Source organism: Neovison vison, chromosome 4 (assembly GCF_020171115.1).
Source record: "Neovison vison isolate M4711 chromosome 4, ASM_NN_V1, whole genome shotgun sequence".
Lineage (NCBI taxonomy): Eukaryota > Metazoa > Chordata > Mammalia > Carnivora > Mustelidae > Neogale > Neogale vison.
The window spans coordinates 55,722,201-55,740,756 of NC_058094.1; the positions used below are offsets into that span (position 1 = coordinate 55,722,201).

Genomic DNA, 18,556 nt, shown 5'->3' on the forward strand with positions numbered 1-18,556 from the left:
TTAATGGATAACAAAATTATAATGAAAGTTAAAAATGGCTCTCTTAACTAAAGCTATATTCAGAATGTTCTGGTTTTAGCACTGGAAAACAATCTCCAGGTAACTGAAGGAGGAAAACCACATCCATTAAGAGATTCTCTCAGTTTGATCATCACTGGCATCCCATATGCAAGCTTCTAGGCCTAGACCGTAACACTTCTGTGAAGGTATAGACAAAACAAAAACATCTTGTTCTTTTCACTCTAGTACAAATGATACAGAAGAAATATCAAAAGAATTTATGAAATTGGGGCGCCTGGGTGGCTCAGTGGGTTAAGCCTCTGCCTTCGGCTCAGGTCATGATCCCATGGTCCTGGGATCGAGCCCCGCATCGGGCTCTCTGCTCAGCAGGGAGCTTGCTTACCCTCCTCTCTCTCTCTCTGCCTACTTGTGATCTCTCTCTGTCAAATAAATAAATAAAATCTTAAAAAAATATATATTTATGAAATGGTAAGAGGTAATAACTAGGAAACAGGGAATGTGAGAAATATATAAAGAGTCTGGTTTCCAAAGAATTAAATAAATAATTGTTAGCCTAGAGTCCATGGAACTTAATACTGGGCTCCAAGCATCTGTTAACCTATGAAATAATATGTAAGACACTGTGTACATTTGTATAGTCTATGTATAAAGGATGGAAGAGGACCTTTACAAATAGATAGAAAAGAAATTTTTGCTGTTGTCTATTATGTAAGCCAAAAGCAGATGGGGCAGTTTGGCAGAAACAATACTATAAGGGATATAAACAATTTGGTCCAAGTATATAAGCTCTCAGGTTTGTATTGGAAGACTTGTGCTATATATTTTTTTAAAGACTTTATTTATTTATTTGACAGAGAGAGATCACAAGTAGATGGAGAGGCAGGCAGAGAGAGAGATAGAGGGAAGCAGGCTCCCCGCCGAGCAGAGAGCCCGACGCAGGACTCGATTCCAGGACCCCGAGATCATGACCCGAGCCGAAGGCAGCGGCTTAACCCACTGAGCCACCCAGGCGCCCCAGACTTGTGTTATATTATTCAAAAGTAAATTTCTGAATTTCTGGAATAAGCGTTCCTTCCCCTGTATTCAAGACACAGTATTCAAGAGATTCTGAGAATCTCATTGACATCACACTGAAAATTCTGTGCACATGTAAATGTGTACATTTCCTGAAAAGTCAATGAAATGTTCATAAGCCCTTCAATGGCACTTTTTCATTCCATTTCTGTGCTGGGTCTCCCATTTGGAAGGTAGAAATTCTAGGTTCTGAGACCTTAATCAGCAGGTGGTGAGGGACCCCTCTCCAACATTCTGCATCTTTGATGTGCCCTTAAGGGAAGTAAGCAGCCACCTAATTATGCACACCATTCCTCATAATTGTTATTACTGTATTTTAGAAGATTAACAGATGGGGAAGAAATGATAAGTAAGTAGACAGAGACTATCATAAGGGCCAAGGTAAAAAGTAACAGAATTTAAAAGATGATGGTATGAGTGGGGATACAAAACTAAGAATGGGAAGGAGGGACAACTTGGTATCTGGTACTGTTGAAAAAGAAACAACAACCCAAAATAGAGTCACTTGGGCTAAGCCCTATATCAGTAAACCAAGACTTAATATCTACCTAACCTAACTGCAGTTTCAACCTCTCCTAAGAATATAATCCTAACCAGTCAGTCTGAAATTTCCCAGTCAGCACTAGTGAGGTAATCCACCCTGCCTTCCCCCAAAGGATGTGACCTTGCCTGAAATAATCTTTTCTTTTGATAATGATTTCTCTGTTCTACCCCTTTCTGCCTTTAAAAATCTTTCCTTTCCAGCAACTCTTGGAGTTCCCTTCTATTTGCTAGTTGGGATGCTGCCTGATTCATGGCTTGTTTAATAAAGCCAATTAGATCTTCAAATTTGCTCAGTTGTATTTTGTTTTTTAACAACACATACCACAGCATTTTTTTAAACCTCAGTTGTCATTCAGTGTTTGGAAAACAAATTTTTTTTTTTTTTAATTTTCACTAATTGGGAAAAGAATGAAACAAGGAAATCAGTGCCTGGTGTATAATAGGGATATAATACATTTTGGAAAAAAGCAGGCTACAAATTTTAATATTAGTCACATATTAACTTGCAGAACAGATAGGTGTTGGACTTTTATATTACTAATGCTTATAATATTTGAACTTCTGGTTATCTCAAGTTCATTAGACCCCTGATTATTGTTCCACTGGAGTCCCAGAAGTTTGAATTTTGAGATATGGGTGAAAAATGAGGTCATGGCATAGATAAAGAGAGATGATGAAACTATAAAAATGATAAGGGGCCTAGTGACCCGTAGTTGACCTTATTCAGGAAGGTAAGTGGTCACTGTTACTGGAGGATACAGCAGTGACTTGAACAGGAGAGGGCCAACATTACTTCCTAACATTAAATTCAAATTAGGGGAGGACAGAGAAGGTAGAATAATAATCAGAAAGTGACATAAATGTAAGTAGCAGACTGGCTTTTTTGTACTAGAGAAAGAGAAAGCTAAATTTCTGTTGAAAATAGTAGGGGAATCATTTGAAAAATCCAAATTTCAATAGGACTGAAGAGGTCAGAAAATATTAATAAAGAAAACTTAGTTTATTCAAGATGAACGTAGAAGTTAGAGTTAGCAAAAACTAGTGTTAAAACATGTCTTTGTCATTCATCATTTGAATAATTCTGGACTAACCAGGAAAACATATGAACTATATTTCAGATTAAGTTAATGTTGAGGAAAGTGGTATGTGTGTGTGTGTGTGTGTGTATTTACATATGTAAAGTATAATACAGTTGGTAATTTGCAATACCTTAATAGAAGTCCACATTAAAATACGTAGAAAAAATGACAAAATTATCTACCCATTTAAAAGAAAGCAGTATTATCCTTTTCTTTAAAAGTCCTGAAAGTTAAAGACAAAAAGTATTTTATATTTTGTAAATTATTCACTGAAGTTTCTGAAGTAATTACAAAGTTTGAATCAAAAGGAGATTATGTTTGGGGTACCTGGCTGGTTCAGTAGGTAGAGCATGTGACTTTTAATCTCAGGGTCATGGGTTCAAGCCCCATGTTGGGCATAGAGCTTACTTTTAAAAAAAAAAGAGTGATTATGTTTAACAAGGATGTGTTACTGTTTAATGCAATGGAATGAACATGTTCATTGCAATGCAATGAACAGAGAAGTTCAGTGGGAATACATTTCCATTGAACTTTCCCCTCTGGCAGCTGTTCTACAAAGGGAGCCAGCATCTGCCCCTCATTTCCCTTGAATAGGGGTTAACTTCTTTCAGGAGGGTTAAACTTCATGGTCAAGAGCATGGGATTGAACCCTTTGTGCCTGAATCCTAGACTTAACCACTTGCTAACTGTACTTCTGACAAATTACTTATCTTCTCTAAGTCTCTTTATTTTTATTGGTAAAATGTGGGCAATGCTTATGAATTGAATACTGAAAAAAATTATTAGCATGTATTTAAATTCTCAATAACTGGTGACTAAGGAGGTGCCTGGGTGTCTCAGTGGTTAAGCATCTGCTTTAGGCTCAGGTCATGATTCCAGGATTCTGGGCTCCAGTCCCACATTGGGAATCCCTGCTCAGCAGGGAGATTGTTCCTCCCTCTGTCACTCCCCCTGCTTGTGTTCCCTCTCTCCTGTGTGTCTCTCTATCAAATAAATAAATAAGTAAATAAATAAATAAATATTTTTTTAAAACAATGGTCACTAAGAATGGTAACTATTTGCCATCAGTAGGAATTTGGAAAGTTAAAGGGAGATAGAAGATAAATTCAAACAGGAAATGCAGCAATGTTGAGTTTAGGCTGAATTGGGTTAGAATGGACCCTTTCAAGAAAGGTAACAACTGAAAGGAATCCTCCTTCCGCTTCAGTTGCCAGAAAAAAATTGGCGAGGTTAATAGAAAAGAACAGGTTGAAAACTTCCACATGCTTTATTTCTTTTCTTTTAATTTAATAGAATTTAAATTCTTTTAGGAAGGGCACAATCTCTCCACTTTGCCACAGGCCTCTTCCTTCTCTCTTACCTGTGACCTGGCCCAATTTGCTTGGTCCTATGGGCATCTGAGTAGAGGAAGCTGTTTGTAGGGTTTTACATGCAAAAACAAAAGAAGTTATTAAATACTACCATCCAAAAGAGATGTAGATATGTATTTATGTGTGTCTGTGGGTCTATTTGTTCAACATCTCTCTTAATAAGAGCTTGGAAGATAGACTTCTCATCCTCTCTGACACTTTTCTGGGGCAGGGACAGCAGCAGGGATAGCAGAGAAACCTCAGACTGAAAGACAACCTACTGATACCAACAGGGACCTACAATTACTATTTCTTTACTCCTACCATTAGAGCTCTGAAAAAAGTGATTTATACCCTTTCATTGTCTTTTTAATTCATTTCTTCCATGTATCTCCCACAATCACGTTTACAGGTTTTTTGTTTTTTTGTTTTTTTAAGATTTTAATTTATTTATTTGACACAGAGAGATCACAAGTAGGCAGAGAGGCAGGCAGAGAGGGGTGGGGGTGAGGGAGGGGTGGAGCAGGCTCCCTGCTGAGGAGAGAGCCTGATGCGGGCCTGGGCCTGGATCCCAGGACCCTGAGATCATGACCTGAGCCACCCAGGCACCCCAAGGTTTACATTTTAAATTTTCTTCTGTGGTGTTATAATGGCAAAAAGGAAGTGAATTTGGCTGATTAGTCTTTCTTCTTAACCCCAATGAACTAGAAACCAGTAGCTTTTCCTTTCTTTTATCTAGCAATCTACTTGTAGGATATGAAATCCTATAATGTGTAAGACAAAACTGTTCTCTTACAATATACTGAATTGTATATATATATATAAACCTTCACATTCATTATAGATATACAATATTCTTTTGTTATTCATTATCTCTTTATTATATTTATTTACATATATAAAGTAAATGTGAATATTAATTCTACCCCTAAAAATTTAAACCCTCTAGGTAACAAATACTTTTGTCTTTGTGAACTATCTAGGTCTTTATTGAATGCTCTGCTTGTTTTTTTCTTTTTCTTTTCTTAACTACCATCTAAAAATGTTAATAACCATTCTTAACTCAATCATGAATTTGGCCTGGAGGCCATAGCTTATTTACTGTTGTTTTATGATAACTGGGTTCAAGGAATATACAACAAAATGTTAGATATTGCACATTTTAATGCAGGTGAGAGACAACAAGTACTACAGTGAGAATACATTTACCAGTTCCCAAGAAATATAAGAACCAAGGTAAATTGAGTCCAATTATTTAGGAATAAACCAGGCAAGCGGTGCCTGGGTGGCTTAGTTGGTTAAACTTCTACCTTTGGCTTAAGTCATGATCCCAGGGTCCTGGGATCAAGCCCCACATTGGGCTCCCTGCTGATTAGGGAGCGTGCTTCTCACTCTCCATCTGCTATTCTCCCTGCTTGTGCCTTCTGTCAAATAAATAAATAAAATCTTTAAAAAAAAATTTTTTTTTTAAATGAATAAACCAGGCAAGTTCTTATCTCCTGGTTCAGGACTCTGAGTCTCCCTTTTCTTGTTTTCTACAACTGTCATTTCCTGACAGTGATTCCTTGCTTACATTAAGGTAGATTTCTCATTTTTGCCTTAGCTCTAGCCTTCTGAGTAAAGAACTCCTGTACTTATTTTCTCAATCTCTTATCATATACAGCCTTTCCTCTTTGAAATAGCAAAAATGTTACTGTTGAAAAACTATTTGCTTTGCCTATTAGTTGATCTCACCAACTTTTTCCTGTGAATTTTCTATGCTATGTTTAATCAACTTATCTTATTCATGGTTGATTTCCAAGCCTACCAAGAGACCACCTCTGCCCTTCAATATTCACTCACCTATTTTCTCTGCACTTTTTTTTTTGGTATATCATTTTTGCTTCAGATTTCCTGTATTTAGGTGTTTTGTTAATATTATGCATGATATAGTCATAGATATAGGAGAAACAGATGGAACACCTTCCTGCCAAGGCAAACACTCTCATTCACAAAGCACAGTTGTTGCTTAATTGTGTGCAGGGTCTGTTTGCTGGAATGGGTCATTAGCATCTTTAAAGATGTAAGACCAAATTATATACCAGCTGAACATCTCCAAATTCTGCCTATCTCCCAGGCTATAAACTTTAGAACAAGCTTTGACCCTTAAGCCTCTGTTATAGTCTGAATGTCCATGTATCCACCAAATTTGTAGGTTGAAATCCTAATGTCCAATGTGATAGCATTAGTAGATGGGGCCTTTGGAAGTTGCTTAAATCATGAAAGTGGAACCATGATGAATGAAATTAGTCCCTTATAAGAGAGGCTCCCAAGACATCCTTTGCCCCTTCTACCATATGAGGACAGAGGGAGACATTGCCAGTGTAAGAACTCCAAAGAGGACCCTTAACAGAAAGTGATCATGCTGGCTGGCACCTTGATCCTGGACTTCCCAGCCTCCAGAACAGTGAATATTCTGTTGTTTAGAAACTACCCAGTTGGTGGTATTTTGTTGAAGCAGTAAAATCAGACTAAGACAGAATCTTTCTCCCCCTAGGGGAGTAGATTCTAAACCAATTACATAGTAAAATTAACGTATTGTGTCACCACACACCAACTGATGCCTGAGGAGGTAAAGTACAAAAACAGATTTTCTGAAGAGTTTTATCATGATCTAATACCACATACACGAGAGATACACTTTCATTAGTATTAGAAGCTTCATATGGTCATGGTTTTCTTCATGGCAGTGTGGACACCAGAATCTTGCTACCTCTACCTAAATAAGTTTGGATGCCTCTCTCCTTGTCCTTGTTTGGCAACTACTCTAGTTTTGAGACTTTGACTTAGTCGATCTTCAGACTGGTTATGGTCATAAGTCTCTATTCTCTTGATTTTTAGGAACATTCCTTATTACTCTCATATCCCAGGGCAATTTTAGAAGTGTAGAGCATCAAGGAATATCTTAACACAATGGGGGGGGCAGATATTGTTCATTTATTCAACATTTATGAGTAGTTGCCATGTGCCAGGCATTCAAGCACTGTGCTCTTGAGGCTAAAAATAGTGAACAGACCCTGTTTCCAAATGGTTCACAATAAAGCTGGCATGACTTTCAATTAGATAGACAATATAATGAGTAGGTTAAGTGCCAGGATAAGGGTGAGGATTAGAAGGGGGACACAGAGAAAGAACAAGTTTATCATGAAATACTTTTGGAGAACAGGACATCTGATTCATTTTTTAAAGAAAAACAATTTTAATATGTTCAAAAATGAAAATTCAAGGCAGAGGCAATAGCATGCATAATGAGCAATGGTGCTTCTAAAGAACTGTCAGTAGTTAAGTAAAACCGAAGTATAAGAGACATTTGAGTAAGTAGCACAAGGGATGCCAAAATTTGCAGTGAATAAACTATTGTAAGTATATATCACCTTTCAGGGCACCTGGCTGGCTCAGTTGGTAGAGCATCCAACTCTTGATCTCAGGGTTGTGAGTTTGAGCCCTACATTGGGTGCAGAGATCATTCAAATAAATAAAACTTTTTTTAAAAATCATCTTTTTTTTTTTTTCCTTCTTCCTTCCTTCCTTCCTGGAAATATTTACTGAGTGGCTCTTATATGCAAGCGATTGTTGTGGGTTCTGCAATGAAAAACCAAGACCCTACCATCATGGAATTTGCATTCTAGCTGTGAAGGAGAAAATAAATAAACCAGTACTAAAATATGCTGTCTGTTGAATGGAAATAAATGGATGGAGAAAAATATATCAGGGATGGGATAAGAGCATGTGTGTGTTAATGTATGCAAGGGTAAATATTGCACTTTTATGTTCACGTGCAAAACTTATTTTTTATAGGATGATCAAGCCCTCACTGATGAGGTGGCATTTGAGCAGAGATTTGAAGGTAGTTTTATCCCATTATTATACCCTCTATTATAAAATTTTAGTTGTATGCATTTAAATTTTCCCGAACATTTCCAGCAGATATAATTGTTAATGCAAGGGCCTTTGGATGGGAGAATGCCGTGTTTTGAAAGCACAGCAAGGAGGTTGGTGTTCCTGGTGTGGAAACCTTAAAAAGAATGGTGGATAAAGTGGAGAGCCAGAGGTGGTGGAGTGGATAGATAGGGCTTTTTATTTTTTTAAAGATTTTATTTATTTGACAGACAGAGATCAGAAGTAAGCAGAGAGGCAAGCAGAGAGAGGAGGAAGCAGGTACCCTGCTGAGCAGAGAGCCCGATGAGGGGCTAGATCCCACGGTGCTGGGATCTTGACCTGAGTTGAAGGCAGAGGCTTTAACCCACTGAGCCACCCAGGTGCCCCTAGATAGGGCTTTTTAGAAAGTCTCTTTAAGTACTTGTACCTGCCTAGTTCTTCCCTCTTAGGGAGATAAAAGGAAATATCTAGCCCCAGGCAGTAGAGAACAGGTATTTTTTATTTTTAACTAAATACTTAAACTTAGAAGCCTAAATAAAATCTTCATGGAGAGATTTTGCTAAATTTTTATAGCTTTTTTTTTTTTTTAAACTACACCAGATTAATAGATGAATAAATCCAAAGAGTTGTCAATGCAGGGAAAGTACCATCAGGATATACGTGTTTTGGTTTGCTTTGTGTTATTTTTTTAATAACAGAGAAGAGAAGTTACCGTTACTACTTTGAATCTGAGAAAAACTGGAGCAGAGAGGCTAAATGGTTTTTTAAACTGTAAACCTTGGTTTAAGAATGGGAAAAGCAGGAGTGCAGCAAAGGCTGCCCTAGGCCAATCACCCACTCAGAGGATGGCCATTTACTTTCAATTGGCTCCCCAGGGCAGGAGCAATTATCTTCCCAACAACTTGGACAGCTCCATAAACAAGACAGAGACTGGTTTCAGAAGTTTCTCATTCCTCTTTTCCTCATCTCCAAACCCTTTTAACTTGAGCAACGGTCATCAAATGGATACCAGCAAAACGTATTTCCTAGGAACTTTTTAGAAATGCAATTACCAAATGCAAAAACAAATCATTGTTTTGACAAGCTTTCTGATCTCCTGATTCACATGAAAGCCTGAGACCCATTCTCTCCTGGTCTGACAAAGACAGAGCCAGAAAGGAAAGGTGGGGGTGAGGGTGGGTGGAGGTGGGAATGCCCAGGAAATTGTGCCGGAAAGTGAATCCAAATAGCTTTTTATATGGGGCTTTTACCATGATAATTTACAAATGATTATAAACAACCACAAATTGAAACACGTAGTTACTTTAAGGTCTCTTTAGCAGAAATCAATCTTGCATTGTGACAGTTCTCCTATACTCTGCTCTATTACTCGATAGGTCATTTCCTCACATGGATGAGCAATTCAACAGAAAATGCTCTTTATATTTAAACAGCACTTTCTGTTCCAAGATGTCAAAATGCTTGACAAGTAGTGTAATGTAACTCACTAATTTTCTCAACCCCATGGCAGTAAATAGTCAACATCTACCATCATTGCTGTTTACTGGTGATTTCTTGGCAAGTAAAGTTAAAATGCCTTGGGTGTCTCTAGGAAGTCAATGGCTGAAGAAAACATTGTTCATTTTGGATACCATGGGGCTGTAGTTGATGGATTGCTCACTGAGTTCTATTATTACATCCCAAGGATAGATAACTGCTCATCGAAGAGAAAGCTCAAAGAACATTCTTGTACTTTTTTAAATTAAACCTGTTTTTTGAAAAATCATCTGGCCCAATCTACATTTAATAATGGTATAAATGCTACTCAAATCCCTCTTACTTTTGGTTGCTTAGAATTGATGCCACTTGAAGAATAAGAAGCAAAGGCTCATTACATTGGAGAATTCTTGACAGTCACAACTGTTTTAGTCATCCTTGACTCCCCAGTGACCAGTACAGTATCTGGAACGGTATATGTGAGTAGTAACTATTCTTTGAATGTATGGTGCATAAATAAGTCAAGATACTTTTAGAGTCGGAAGCCACCTGTCAGGAGAAAAAGTAGTTTAAAAACTACTAAATTCTCAAAACCTAGTGTGAGATGAATGCTGATACAAACTTGACCATGCCCTGTCACTACATATGATTCTGTAATACCAACATCTACTAAATGATGTGGGAAACAAAGGCAGAAGAAAAATTATTAAGTTTCCTTACTACCTACAGCCCATTGACAAATCCTCATAACAGGCAGAGTGCCATTCTTGTAGGGACTCAGTTGCCTTGATGTTAGATGTTGACACTTTGCTAAGGGCAAAAGGCAATCCTAGCCCGACCCCCAGACTCCCAAGATCCTATAATCCTACTTTAACATATAAAAATTCTTTTGGAAACTTCCTTTATCTCTATCCCCCCAAGATACATGTTGGCAATCATCCCCCAAGCATATGGCCCACTGATATACACCTAAATTATCTCATGACTGAGTTTTTACTAAACAGTAATAAATGACCTTTCCTGACAATAGCTGTCCCCTCAGGATCCTGGAAACCTTGTTTCCAAAATACCTAGGAGACTTAACACTGTCCCTAACCCCTCCCAACTTAAAAATATATAATGAGCCGGGGCACCTGGGTGGCTCAGTGGGTTAAGCTGCTGCCTTCGGCTCAGGTCATGATCTCAGGGTCCTGGGATCGAGTCCCGCATCGGGCTCTCTGCTCAGCAGGGAGCCTGCTTCCTCCTCTCTCTCTCTGCCTGCCTCTCTGCCTACTTGTGATCTCTCTCTGTCCAATAACTAAATAAAATCTTTAAAAAAACAAAACAAAACAAAAAATATATATATATATATATATATATAATGAGCCACTCCTCATGACCCCAGAGCAGCTCTTCTTGTCCACGGGTCACGTCCTCATGCTGTAAAACAAACAAACAAACAAACAAAAGCACCTTTTGCACCAAAGATGTCTTAAGAATTCCTCCTTGGCCATTGGCTGAGAACCCTAATGTCTTTTCCTACATCATTAACCAATCAAAAAAAGTTTCAGACTTCAAATTTGGGTGTTTTCATGATGAAGATTCCTCTCACCTACCATTTCTGACGATAAACCTTGGAAGCCTAGAATCAACAGACAATATACTGGTTTGTGACTTAAAATTGTAAAGTGTCACCCCATTTTGGAGGTGTGAAATACAACTGATGCACAAATATTAGAATTTTTATTGTGAAAAAAAACTAATTTTCAAAATGCTGAAGATTGGTTTCTCAAAATATTAAAATGACCACAGATTATAAGCCAAGGCACCCTGTTTTTTAAAAATAAGGGACTATAGGGGCACCTGGCCAGCTCTGTCCGGGAACATGTGACTCTTGATCTCCAGATAGTAGTTCAGTTCAGGCCACACGTTCGGTAGGAAGATTGCTTAAAAATAAAAATAAAAATAAAATAATAATAATAAAATAGACTTGAGTTTGCATAATTACTGTTAATGATTTGTTGACTTTGTTTGAAAAAATTGCTTGTTTTAAATAAAACAGAGTTCAAATAGACTGACTATATATCATTAATCCTAAACTTCCTGTGTTAGATTTGTTCTAGCCCCAAAATGCCAACCATGCATATTAAAGCTGAGATTTGTTTTTTTGCGTATGACTTCTATACCCCTTTCCTGTTTGAATTTTACCCTTTTTTTAAGATTTTATGTATTTAGTTGACAGCGAGAGAGATAACAAGAGAAGGAACACAAGCAGAGGGAGTAGGAGAGGAGGAAGCCAGTTTCCCACTGAGCAGGGAGCCCAATGTAGGGCTAGATCTCAGGCCCCTGGGATCATGATCTGAGCTGAAGGCAGACATTTAATGACTGAGCCACTCAGGAGCCCCTGAATTTCATCCTTTGTTAACAATGTTGCTGGAAATCAGTGTGGTTTATAACCACTCTGTTTAGCACTCTATCGCCAGTCTCTAGAACAGTGGCTAGTACATAAGAAACAAATACAGTTTCTAAATTACTTTGATGAAAATCCATAGTTATCCTGCCTTTCAGCACTTGAAGACAAAAATAGTTTCTAATCGCACATCTGAATAATCCAGAGTAAATGTTAACTATAAATACAAAATTATCTATTATGATACAGAACACATCTGAGATTTGGGATTACTTCCTGAAAACCCTAAATTCAGAGCTATGGTAAAGACTTACTTGAGCTATTTTACCATTTACTGAGTACATACTGAAGGAAGAAGTTGACAAGAGAGTATGTAAGATTTTTCCAGGCTCAAATAGAGCTTGACTCATAGGCATGGAAACAGCCTATAAAAGACAGAAGGGCCCATTGTCTGCTGGATTAAGACACACACCCCCTTCCCTCTGCAAGACATGCAAGAGGGAGGAGACTGAGATGGAGGTTTCAAGGATCCTCACTCCTCACATCTGCTCTCACAGGATCAAATTATAGGCAAGTAAGAATGTGAGAACCATTGCTGTGTACCTTTAAACATGCAGTAACAGTAAAATATTGTTCAATGAGTGGTCCATTAAATCTGACCAATCAGAATAATTCCTCCTTTCTTGATGGAACAATTCTGGTAGAAATGAACAGACGTGAGCATGGGATGGGAAGAGGGTGATTTCCTTTTGTTACAGATTCTTAAGTTCCTTTAATTTTCCTATGATTTAAGCCTAACTTAAAATCTTACTAAAATTTATGGGCTTTTGAAAAACTAAAATTAAGTAAGCTGAGTGCTGAGGGTGAAGAAAACCCTGATAATAATTTTAAGATATATGTATTGCTGTGAAAATTACCAGAATTAGTTTTGTTCCAAATATGAGACTGCCTTAACACTTCAATTACGATTATTAGTAAATACAAAGTCACTGGCTGTCTCCATCTGATAATATTATCAAAGACTTCACTTAAGAAAATTTTAAATTATTTATTGCATTGAAAATGCTACAAGAACCTAAACTGAACATCATTATGTAGCAGTTATCAACGAACTGGCAGAATTTTGACCTCTCTCCTGCCTTCAGCTCTTCCTTCTTTCCTTCCTCCCCTCTCTTTCTTTCCACAAGCAAGTAAATGGGCATATAACAAATGATAGGATCAAAACCCTTACATTCATTACAGGGGTTGGGAATATGGATTCTCACAATAACGGATTTTAGATATTTTAAACTGGTTTTAAATACTATAGCTGTACCTTACTAGCTGTGTGACCATGGATAACTTAATCATTTTCTGTATTTATTTGCTTATCTATAAACTAGGTAATAACAGTGTCTTCCTCTTAGGATTGTTGTGAAAGGAACTCTATTCGGTTTTAGAACAGCATTTAGCACAGGGTAAGCAAAATAAGTATTATTTTTCACTTTTCCAAATATGTAAAACATTTAGTATTTGGATCTGTAGTCTCAAAATCTAATATTCACTGATGTGAATGGCTGATTAATTAAATGGAGGGGGGGAAATGCTATAGTAACTATTCCTTTAGTTTCTCATTTTATTTTTTTTTAACCAAAAACCAGAATCACCATTTCCTGCCATTATCTGTTACTGATAAACAGTTCAAAAACATAATGTTATTTCTAAGAAGACAAAGTGAAAGATGAAATTAATGGTGATATATGTGAAAACTACAGAAAAGTTAGACAAAAAGAACCTCAAGTACTTACAGAATAGTTGAAATTCAAATGACAGCAAATGACTAATTCTTAAATCAAGAACCTTCACTAAAATTAAAAACATAAATGCTTTCTTTTTCTTGCTTTCTTGTAGGAGGTGAAGGAGTACTTGGTAGGTGTCAGACTATTTTAAAAAGCAGATTATAGTGGTGATATTTCAGAAGCACAAAAATACTGAGGCAGATCTTATAAATGACTTGTTTAAAATAATTTCATACTTAATAGAAACCTAGTAGAAATGCAATACAATGTAGTATTGCCAATGTAGTTACATTGTCCAATGTACTTACAGAAGAGAATTTTCTGTGAATTTTAATTAACTTTTAAAATGATAGATTATATGGCCAAGTGCTCCAATTAGGTTGCAAATTATACAAATAATGTTCTAGTTTGAAGCAAAAATTATTTTTTGCTAATGTGTGTGCAAGTGTGTGTATAAATAAAATGATGTAATCTCATGACTGTTAGCACTGTGTTAGTGAAACTAGATTCATACATTACTTAACTCAGATAAGCCGTCAGCATCATCCATGTTTATTAAGCAATGCAACCCTTTAAGTTGAAGGCATGGTTCTCTAGAAAAGAAGCTGATAATGACAAAATACAAACTGGAATATGGTGAAAAAAACAGTATAGTTTTGTTTTGTTTTTTAATTAAACCTAGAAGCTTATTTAATATGACCACCTCTTTAAGTTGATGAAAGTAATACACGTAGATTGTCCTGGTGCAGGCTCCAGTGAGGTCTACAGGCAAATGTATAAGTAGGAGCAGATCTAAGCGTATTTCCATTTTCGTGCTTACCCTTATACATGTCCAGTTTTTGCAGCATCTAGGAAAGCACTAGACTGACTAGGGCATGAAGCAAGCCTGAATTCTTGCCCTGCTATTTAATAACTCTGTGTACTGCTGAAGTGGGCAAACTGCTAAACTTCATGAATTTCAGTTTTCCTCTCTGCAAAATGAAGATAACCATTGCTCTACCAACTGTAGAGAGTTAGGATAATCCAGTAAGAGAATGGATATAAAAATGCTTTGAAAGTATACAGTACTTCAAAAGAAATTTTAATTTATCACTGTTATTTCAGGTTGAGGGAAAACTTCTCTTCCTCTAATGTGAACTTCCAGAAATCTATATAAAAAAACAAACATTTTAGCAACACTCGGCAAGGTTTAGATGTTACAAAACACATCCAAACCAGCATATATCCTTCTTAAACAGTTGAGTAATACATATACTTTGTAATGAGTTTGGAAATAGCAGATGAGATTGGTATTGAGAGAAAGTAAAGGTCACCCTGGCTTTCTATTTCTTAAGTTAATTATTGATAATTGATTTTTTAACTTTCTTTGGGTCTTTTTCCTCTATGTATGTGATATTCAAAACCAATATGCTTTATTTACTATTTAATATTCTTTTCTTTTCTTAACATTTCTTAACATTAACATTAACTCTTTCTTAACATTTCTCAAAAAGGAGTTAGTTTCTATATTGTTTCCTACTTTCAGGATCTTAAAATAATTAACAGAGGTTATTGTGTGAGCTATTATGTAGATGAATGAAATAAAGTTCAACATAGATAACCTAAATAAACACATTAGAAATTCATGTTTTCAAGTATATCCCTGTTTTTGTGTGAGTGTTTTAAATGTTCCATAGATTTTCTAATATTTATATTTAATGAGACCATATAAATTTTTATATAGTATTTTTAAATGAAAAATGTCAAAGAATGCTCCACTTAGAAGCCAACATAAAAGCCCTAGAAAGCTTCCTTCTCCTTAAGTGAGATGTTAGATATAAAAGCACTATAAAAGTACAGATAACAGGGCACCGGGTGGCTCAGTTGGTTAAGTGTCTCCCTGCGGTTCAGGTCATGATCAAATCCCATGTCTGGCTCTCTGCTCAGCAGGAACCTGCTTCTCTTCCCTTCCCCAGCTCAAGGTCTCTCTCTCTCTCTCTCTCTTTCTTAAGAAAAGATTAAATAAATAAATAAATAGATAAAATCTTGAAAAAAGAAAAGAAAATACAGATTACACTTGAGTCTAAATAAAAATCTGAATAGATTAAATAAATAAATAAATAGATAAAATCTCTCAAATAAATAGATAAAATCTTGAAAAAAGAAAAGAAAATACAGATTACACTTGAGTCTAAATAAAAATCTGAATAAAAACTACAGAACTGCTGCTTACTCAGTATTCTATTAATAACTGGTAAAAGGTATTTGGAGAATGATTAAACCTTAATAGTCACCTGCTATTTATTAAGATAACATTTATGTGGTATAATGATTTTGCAAAATTGGAATATCAGGTATATTTTATTGTTGAAGGTTGCCTGGCAAGTGGAAAGTCATTTTATAGGCTTGCTGTAAAATATATCATTTTACCGATATCCAAGAGACATCCCAGTATGTGATTAATTGGGCAGAAACTTTAAGCCAGGGATATTTTTGTCTTGGTAATGCGTTTATTTGAGACAGCAGTTATTAGAAACCAGAAAAATAACACCAATAACTTTCAAATTAATTTGACCCTAAAGTTACAGAAATTTTAACATAAGTTAGCATATTTACATACTGAATTAAAATTCCTAACCCTGTGGGGTACCTGGATGACTTAGTTGGTTAAGCATTTGATTCTTAGTTTCAACTCAGGTAATGATCTTGGTTGGGGCCTGGGATCAAGACCTGCATTAGGCTCCTCGTTTAGCAGGGAGTCTACATGAGGATACTTTCTCTCCCACTCCCTTAACCTCTAACCAACCCTCCCCACATGCATGCACTCTTTCTTCTCAAACAAATAAATAAATCATTTTAAGAAATGTAAAACTGTGTGCTTTTTAAGCCCCCAGATTCATCATACTAAAGCCCATTTGTGTATTAACAATACAGTTTTTATAGGTGATTCATAGGTGTTTCCACTCAAGTTTTCACATTAATTGAGGCTTGATGTTTTTATTTCAGTTTAAAGGTGTTGTTATTGATCAACTCTAATCAATAGCGCCTAGGAATGAACAAGACTCTGAATATTAAAATACTTGTATGTTCTCTCTAAATTCTTGGAGCTTCAGTAAAATAGACATTACATACCAAAGAGTCCTTGGCATATGATATACAATGGAGTTACAAGTTAATTTTCGTTTTTGGGAGGCACCTGGGTGGCTCAGTCGTTAGGTGCCTGCCTTCAGCTCAGATCATGATGCCAGGGTCCTGGGATCAAGCCCTGCATCAGATTCCCTGCTTGGTAGGAAGCCTGCTTCTTCCTCTCCCACTCTCCCTGCTTGTATTCCCTCTTTCGCTGTCTCTCTCTTTGTGTCAAATAAATAAATAAAATCTTTTAAAAATAATAACAATAATAATAATTTTCCTTTTGTACATTTAATGATATGAGAAACTTCTTCAATTGTTATACATAAATATATGTATTTATATACATATATATATATAAATAATATACCAAGTATATATATTTGAGTTTAAGGCAGATAATTAGTGACTCTTCAAAGATTTTTGTTAGTGGAAGTGAATGTTAAAAATTCTTTAAAAGTTAAAGTTGTTCTCTCCCAGGAACCTTCACACTGTATTACCTTCCCCCCAACCAAAAGTCAACTGTTGCTTTTAAGTAAGGAAGCCTCCCCATTTTATCTATCACTTGCTTCTGATATCAACACCCTTACTTACAACCTTAACAGCATTTCTGATAATGGGTTAGTAACAAGAGTGATTAGACATATGGTGAAATTAAAAAAAAAAAATAAGATGCAGAATTAATAGCCAACTGACTTTTGCCAGCTCATCCAATCAACTACTTACAGAGTTAAAAATAGAAACTAAGTCTCATTCCCCCAGCTACTGCCAGATTAGAGCTCTGGCAACTTTGCTTTGTGCTGGCTTCAACCTCTCCCAACAGTGGCATTGCCTGCACAGAGACATCTTCCCATGAGGCTCCGGGTCATTTCAAAGCTTAGTTTAACTAACATGGGAGAAGCAGGAAAAAAGAGTTCATAAACATTTGGGAAAACTTGTGGTAATGAGGTCTGGTTCTAAGTTTCCCATGAGAATAAAAAGGACAAAAATTGGAAACATTTATTAATCTTTACAATGTTTCAGATACTGCACTAAATTCTCTTTTATGTTCTCTTCTTTAATCTTCACAAAAACTCTGTGATTTTCCTGTTTTAAATACCAAGAAACCACTCATGGAGGTTAAGTAATTTACCCTAAGTCACATAGCTAGTAAATCATAGAGGTGGGACTGAAACTAACTAGGATTCAAAGTTCCCATTCACTTCTTAAAATATATGATTTAGACATAAGTGGTAGTCCAAACTTCCAAAACAAAGGGAAGGGGAAGGTTTAGTGATCAGCATACTTTGAAGATGCTGTTTAGAGCATTTTGATTCGTTTTGAAAGTGATCAAAAGCTGCCTGAGAGCTCTCAGTAAGATTTTATCTAACTGTACAAAAAAACATTAATTTTATCTTCAAACATTTTGAGATCAACTCGATTCTTTGCTTTCATAACACTCTACTGCCATGGTATTTCATTTTCCTTTTTATTTATTAAGGGGAAATTGAGACATTTAAGTTTTTGGCTTGAACAAGTTAGTTTTGTTTTGTTTTGTTTGGTTTTAAATAATAAACAAGATGCCAACTTTCCACCACTTATTCAGTGAACTGTTTAGCGTCAGATCATTTTAGTGTCAGATTTAATTTTTGTGCTGAAATAGTGACTTCAAAAAGCTCCAGTGAAATGTTACAAGACCATTATCTCAAACCTGCATACAGGTAGAAATGCTTTCAATCAACTGAAATTTTGCTTTCTCCATAACAGTGTTCTTTACAAAAAATGAGATTGAAAAAGGCATGGAGAAAAGAGAACCACTAATAGTTTATTATTATTAAAATT

General features: G+C 36.2%; 1 protein-coding gene and 1 non-coding gene across 4 annotated transcripts in view; one reads left to right on the forward strand and one right to left on the reverse strand.

The window, feature by feature from the left end:
• Positions 1 to 18,556, reverse strand: part of PKIA (cAMP-dependent protein kinase inhibitor alpha) — a 93,923-nt gene that overhangs the window by 63,848 nt on the left and 11,519 nt on the right. The window lies entirely within an intron of this gene.
• Positions 3,043 to 3,115, forward strand: TRNAK-UUU. The gene has a single exon. It is a non-coding gene; the product is annotated as a tRNA-Lys (tRNA).